Source organism: Oculina patagonica, chromosome 2 (assembly GCF_052425735.1).
Source record: "Oculina patagonica isolate OP01 chromosome 2, crgOcupat, whole genome shotgun sequence".
Classification (NCBI taxonomy): domain Eukaryota; kingdom Metazoa; phylum Cnidaria; class Anthozoa; order Scleractinia; family Oculinidae; genus Oculina; species Oculina patagonica.
The window spans coordinates 36,024,560-36,031,635 of NC_135759.1; the positions used below are offsets into that span (position 1 = coordinate 36,024,560).

The 7,076-nt window shown below is 42.5% G+C and overlaps 1 protein-coding gene across 1 annotated transcript in view; it reads left to right on the forward strand.

The window, feature by feature from the left end:
• LOC144644453 (uncharacterized) overlaps positions 1-6,758 on the forward strand; it is an 86,075-nt gene extending 79,317 nt beyond the window's left edge. Inside the window, exon 15 of the mRNA XM_078503946.1 lies at positions 6,380-6,758. The gene's annotated coding sequence lies outside the window, so the exon portion shown is untranslated. The remainder of the gene's footprint in view (positions 1-6,379) is intronic.
• Positions 6,759-7,076: the final 318 nt, after the last annotated feature.

A 7,076-nucleotide genomic window follows, 5' to 3' on the forward strand; every position in this document is an offset into this window, starting at 1 on the left:
GTTCCAAGTCTTCGCTCTTTTCGTAAATGATGAAAACTGCAGAATAATTTTCTCATAAAACTGGAGTGGTCGCGCCACAGTTTGTTTTCTTTCCCAATGCGATATACTTTTAAATCGGTTTTCTGTTTTCCAACGTGTCCAACGTGGTTTGCGTTCGAATACTTTGGCCCGTAACTTCGAATGCGATCAGCGCTACGGTTCATTGGTTTCGATTTTGTTTGTTCATGGATTTGATTGACATCGGTAGTTCAGATTTCTCCTCTGTTACGGCACTTACACCTTACGGACCTTACGGACCTTACGGCACAAACTTCAGCTCTCAATGTGTTTTGCTTGCAGCCATTGCGGCTGCAGCAAAACACAAAAATCAATATAAGTGCATTACCGAGTTCAATTGAAAGAGAATAAATCGTTTTTAAAAATGGAAGCGTGTTTCGCGTGTTTCATGGTGTGTGGCAGAGGCTTCCATAATGTTTTGCTGCTGGCTTGATTCGAGCTCGATGTTGATGAAAGTCGGTGTGATAAATTGAAAAGACATAATTTAACTGGCTGTGGTGTTTATTTGGTACAGAAGTTATTAGTTTTTGTTTAATTTATCTTGAAAGTTGTGGAAAATCCAAAAATCCATGACAACTAGAAAAAAATAAATGATTCAATTAAGCGGATCGTGGTTTAAGTAAAAGTACATGAAAGTCTTGCAACACACAAGAAATCTTTTTTTTTAAGCCAGATGGACCAGACCGCTTTTACAGAGTCAGCCTCTTATGTATCCACTGGTGTAAACTTGGTTGAAAGGGAGATACTGTGATTTAAAGGGATATTTACGAAGTAATTTTTTCTTACTCGCTTTCTTTGCGTCTTCATTCAGCTGAAAGTACACGCGCACAATTTTAGCGCCTTTTCATACAGTCAACTACTACATTTGCGCTTGTTGGATCTGACAAGATTAGAACCAACTTAAGCTCGTAGTTTATTAGTTCATTCGCATGCTTGGTATAAAAAAAGTGACGAAAAACATTGTTCTCCTGTATATACTATTTAATTTTTCCCAACAAACCATTATCACTCTATACCAAATGACGCTTTTAAAATTACTGATTATACTTTTAATCGCTTAGGAGCAAACATTTAGTAAGCTAAGCATTACGTCATTCGCCACTAACGAATCCTAGTATCCTACCACAAGTAAATTCATTATCAAAAAAATTGATTTTTTCCTTAACGCCATATTTGCTATAATCATGCCACTGCAAACTCTTACTGATCAATTAACGGAACGTTAACCAATAGACAAACGATATAGGGTCAGTTCCAGGAATTTTTGAAAAGCATGAGAGAGGGGGTCGTAACTTTGATCCTAGCCTGTGTAGCTGGCGGTTTGCTGTTGAAACTTTTTTGAAGCAAATTTCTTCACCCCCACACCTCTCCCACCCTCCTCTCCCAAGTCGCAGTTGTACGTCATAATCCCGATTTAACGTCAGTTTCCTTAGTGTGTGTAGCAGGCGTATAATGCGGTAGGGGGGGGGGGGGGGGAGAAGAGAGTTCCTTGAGAAAACGGAGGAGGACTGCTCCCTTCCTTTATACGCCTGCAATTATCCCCCTCCCCAACCCCATAAGTTTGCTTGGCTCTTGGCCCGTTAGCGTGAACATGAATTCTACTCTCAAAGGATGTATCCTTGGAGAATCTTCTTTAAGAAGTTGGTAAAAAGTAAACATTTAAAGAAACCCATTACATTTTTAAAATGGCTAGAATTTATTTTTGTGGCAAAATGCATCGCGTGTTCAATTAAAAATCAACCAGTTGAATCGCGGTTTGCAATCCTGCCGAAGCAAAAATTTCTGATTGATCTGATAGGGGGATCCGGAGCCCACCCCCTGACTACCCCACCACCCCCCTTTCCCCCTGGATCCACCACTGCAAAAGCTGAAAATAGAAGGCAGTTATTTTAGAATTTTGATCCAACTGGCTTTAATTTCTGTTATCCCTTTCCACTGTCTACAAATCAACCTTTTTCATTCAGAGTTTTAAAAAAAGAAAATTGGATACAATTTACTTTAACCTTTCTTCTCAGTTTAATGAACGAAACGGCCTTTTATATTGCTATCTTAAGCTGCTCTAGCGGCGGCCAGATCTCTAAACTAGAGAAATCCCCAACCTCGTTTCTAGGGTGATCCGCGCGGCACCTCCCAAAAAATTGTCCGCGATACCACGCAATCATCCTGGGGAAGAGGTTGAAAAATCCCATTGTTTAACTACCCAGATAGAGCCGTTGTGGCGTCATACAAGTTACACATTAAAGCAGCGATTTTTATTCCAAAACTTGAAGGCCACCCGATCCTCGAACACCGCTGAGCATGTCGGCTCCGAAATTGGCAGATACTCGGCACAATCCCGCGCGGTGTTTATTTGGAAGATATATGAACTTATTTTTCTTCTGGTACAATTGCGCTGGGATAAAAACAAATAAATCTAGTGAATTTATACCCTGCGGATTTTATACAGTAATTGTTGTTGGCTCCAAAATTGCTGTAGGAGCTAACAATTCAGCGAGAAGTTACTGTCAGAAAATTGACTTACGTTCTAATTCACTTCGTTCAAACGAACGTAAATTATTTACCACTTAAATATCCGCAAAACAAGCACAACCAGTGATAGGTGGATCGCATGCGGACCCTAAAGAGCTAAAGCAAACAATTAGGTGTATATAATAACAAGGTTCGCAGATAGAATACATATAATAAAGTAAAGATGGAAATAATACATGCAAGTACCCCTACATTGCCTACATGTATACCGTAGTTTAACTAAGCGTATATCAAATGCGATTTAATCTACAAATCTGAAGCTGTAGAATTTAGAAAAGAAATAATATGAAAAACATGCACATTTCTTTGCTACCTTTGTTTGATCGTGGCTTCATGGCAAATTGTACTTATCGTCTATGAATAAGTAGCTCCAGTCTGCGCGAGGAAAAATAGATTTGGGCTACTGGATCTAACACCATCCCTTTTGAGACTGCTACCTTGATGTAGTTAGATAGCTTGCGAGGCTTAATGATCCTTTTGGGCTATGCCGGTGAGAGTTATACTCCTTGCAGGTTCAACCTTGCCGGACAGGCCATTAGGAGAGGGTCCTGACCAGCCTCCTGGCCCTCCAGGTTGGGGGTTAGGCGTGAGGTTGACAACCTCACCCTGTAAAAAAAGATTTTGTCACGGAAACACCAACAAGAAATCTTCAAACGTTTGGTCATCAAGGGAGCTGAGAGCCTTCACGGGCTAGAATGGCCAGCTGCAGTGAAAGCCAACATAAAGCTGTCGCTGCGAGACTGAGAGCCTTGAGCACCAAAACAAAGACAGGATTAGGATTCTGGAATGTAAGAACAATGTTTAGCACTGGAAGGCTCGCGCAGATCACCAGAGATGAATGAAAATAAGCTTCACATCCTTGGCATTAGTGAGTGTAGATGGACCGGATTCGGGTGACAGAGAACGCAAGGCGGTGAAACAATTTTGTTTTCAGGCCGGAATGACAACCTGCACCGGCAAGGAGTAGCTCTCATCCTGAAGACTGAGGGGGTGTGGAGAAATCACTTTTTGAGTGGAAGCCTATCAACGAGAGGCTAATTAGAGCGAGGTTCTTTGGGAAGCAAGTGAAGATGACTGTAATCCAGTGTTACGCTTCAACAAATGATGCTGACCCTGAGCAAAAGGACATCTTTTATGAAACTCTTCAAGCTGAAGTGGAAAATACCGATCCATCACAAGACCTCCTGGTTGTTATGGGTGATTTGAACGCTATGGTTGGAACAGTCAATACAGGCAATAAGAGGTTCATGGGAGGAAATGGCTATGGTATCTTAAATGACAATGGTGAAAGATTTGTGGAGCTGTGCGGTATGAATAATCTTGTAATTGGAGGCACCTTATTTCTCACAAGGACATACACAAGATCTCTTGGAACTCTCCAAACAGGCGCGACAAGTCCCAAATTGACCATCTTCTCATCAATGGGAAATGGAGACGATCCCTGCAAGATGTACGTGTGAGAAGGGGCACTGACGTTGGGAGTGATCATCATCTTGTTACTGCTATGGTTCACTTGAAGCTACTGCGCTCTAGAAAAACCACATGTCGCCAGAGGCGCTTTGATGTATCCAAGCTCAAGAATTATGACACAAGGAACCAGTTCTGTATAGAATTACGTAACAGGTTTGAGGCTCTTGCTGAAGAAAACACCGGTACAGCTAACGAAGGCTTACTCACATGAGAATGGGACAAGATCATCAAGATTTATCATACTGCTGCCACGTCCACCCTTGGTTATAAGCAGAAATCCCACAAAGAAATGTTGAGTGCGGACACCTGGGATGCTATTGCAGAGAGGAAAAGAGCAAAGGGTAAAATTATGGGGGCCAGGTCTACTCGCCTAAAAGAGAAATTACAAGCTCAGTACAGTAAACTCAATGCCAAAGTGAAGCGATCAGCTAGAGCAGACAAAAGAAGATTTGTTGAGAACCTCGCAACAGAAGCAGAGGCTGCTGCCCAGAAACAGGAGCAAGGCACAGTTTACAGAATCACCTAGCAAACATTTTGAGGTCAACGGAGAGGGAAGGCACCTATCTGCAGCAAGCAAGGGGCATTACCAACTTGAAATGAGAAGGAACAGGGGGAACGATGGGCGGAACACTTTCAGGAAGTACTTAACAAGGAGGTCCCAGAGGAGCCAGCTGCTGCTCAGGATGCTGAGGAAGACCTTGACATTAGCATTGAACCACCCACTAAAGAAGAGATCGTGTAAGCCATTAAAGATCTTAAGAATGGTAAAGCACCTGGGCAGGACCAGCTTAATGTTGAGCTCTTCAAATGTCATCCAGAGCTCGCAGCAGAGATATTACTCCCACTCTTTGCTAAGGTGTAGAATGGTGAGGGATACCAAGTGACTGGAGCAAAGGTGTCATCATACCAATTCCTAAGAAAGGCACATTGTATGAGTGCAATAATTGGCGGGGTATCACACTTTTATCCTTACCAAGTAAGATCTCCTGTAAGGTTATTGTGAAACGTATTTCCTTAGCGGTCAATGAAGTGCTGCGACAGGAACAAGCCGGTTTTTTTTAACAGTGCCATGAATGGCAGAGGGGATTGTACATCAATTTTATCGATTTTCAGAAGGCTTTTGATAGCGTGCACAGGGAGAGTTTATGGAGTATCCTCAGGGCGTATGGCATACCTGCACACATTGTCCGAGTGATAAAGCAATTCTACACTGAATTTTGCTGCTCGGTTGGAGGCTCTGACCTGAGCTTCCATGTCAAATCGGGTGTTCGACAGGGATGCGTTATGTCAGCGCTACTGTTTAACATTGTCATCGATTGGGTGCTGTCTCGAGCTACCTAAGACAGAAGGAGAGGAATACCCTGGACGCTATCAACTGCCCTGGAGGATCTGGATTTTGCCGGTGACATTGCTTTGCTATCCCATTCTTTTAGTGACATGCAGGAGAAAACTGACCGGCTTAACAGATTCTCTCGGCAAAAAGGGCTTAAGATTAGCCCTCAGAAGGCAAAAGTATTGCCTGTTTATATCTCAGCACCACTGCCCATCAAAGTGGGACAGCTAGACCTCGAAACGACCCAACAATTCACCTATTTGGGTAGTACAGTCTGCAGTGATGGTGGGGGGGGGGGGGGGGGGGGGAGGAGGCTGACATCGACATCCGACAGAGGATTGGTAAAGCTAGAGGGGCCTTTGCAAAATTGCGACCAGTGTGTAGGAGCAAAAACTACACCAGAAGAACGAAGATTAAGATCTACCAAGCTTGTGTACTCTCTGTACTACTCTACGGATCTGAATGTTGGAGAATGAATGTGCATGACTTAAAAAACTGCAGAGCTTTCACACATCTTGTCTACAAAACATCTTGCACATCTTTTGGCCACAAAAGATCTCCAACAACGAGCTCTTTAAATTGACAGAACAGGAGGACATAAGTATTGTTCTCACACGGAAACGATGGAGTTGGGTTGGTCTACCAGCATTTCTAAAGTTGCTCTCAGATGGACACCAGAGGATAAAAGAAAAAGAGGCCGTCAAAAATCCACCTGGAGAAGAACTGCAGAAGCAGAACTTCAGGCTCTAAATCTTACCTGGGAGCAAGCTTCGCGGCTTGCAAAGGACCGACAGGAATGGAGGCGACTTGTTAATGCCATATGCGCCACTGGGCGTTTAAAGGATTTAACACAGTTTGTCATGGCTGGAGATCCACAAAACTACGAGGATATCTTGATATCGAGTCAGGACTCGAGCCAGGATTTGAGCTAGGAATCTAAGAGGGTCTGAATGGGGGAACCTCGAAAACATCTAGAGACTTAAGTGGCAGTTTCTCTTAAAGCGGTCCATCGCATTTCGGGTCGGAAAATAGTTTTCCCTCAAACTTTGCCCAGTGAACTATCTTAGGTTGTAAGTAAATGCAACGACTTTAGTTTTTGGAAATACGTTAAAATATATTTTTTAGAGCTCTCGACAGTGAAGGCTGCAAAAGGCCTAATTTTGAGCTTGGCCAGAACGAGAAATTTCATAAGTTGACGAGCTCGCCGCTCAAAAACAACCAAACGCACCAAATTATATTTATTATTCCTAAGTTAAGTGGTTCTTCAAAGGTTGAAAACGCATGTTAATTTTGATATATTTTGATTTACGGGTCCGTGAAAATTTAAATAACAGCAACCGTTAGATCGCTTTTTGTAAACATGCAAAAGTATGGTGTCTTCACCGGCCTTTATTTCACGAGTCCAGACCAGACTATTCTAAATTCCAACTGAATTCTGCTAAACAGATGTTAGGAAGCATAGAAATATAAAAATACCTTGCACTTTTTATCTTCCTTTGCCACAGCGACTTTGAACATTTCGTGCTTATGCGAGTAAGTAAGCTCATTTGCATAATGTGTATGAATATTATTTTGTTTAGTATATGAAGAAGTTTTCGGTCATTTCCGACGATTTCCGATCATTTCGGAAGATTTCCGGACGCAACAAAGATGTTCAAAGACTACCGGAGATTTCCGAGGAGAGATC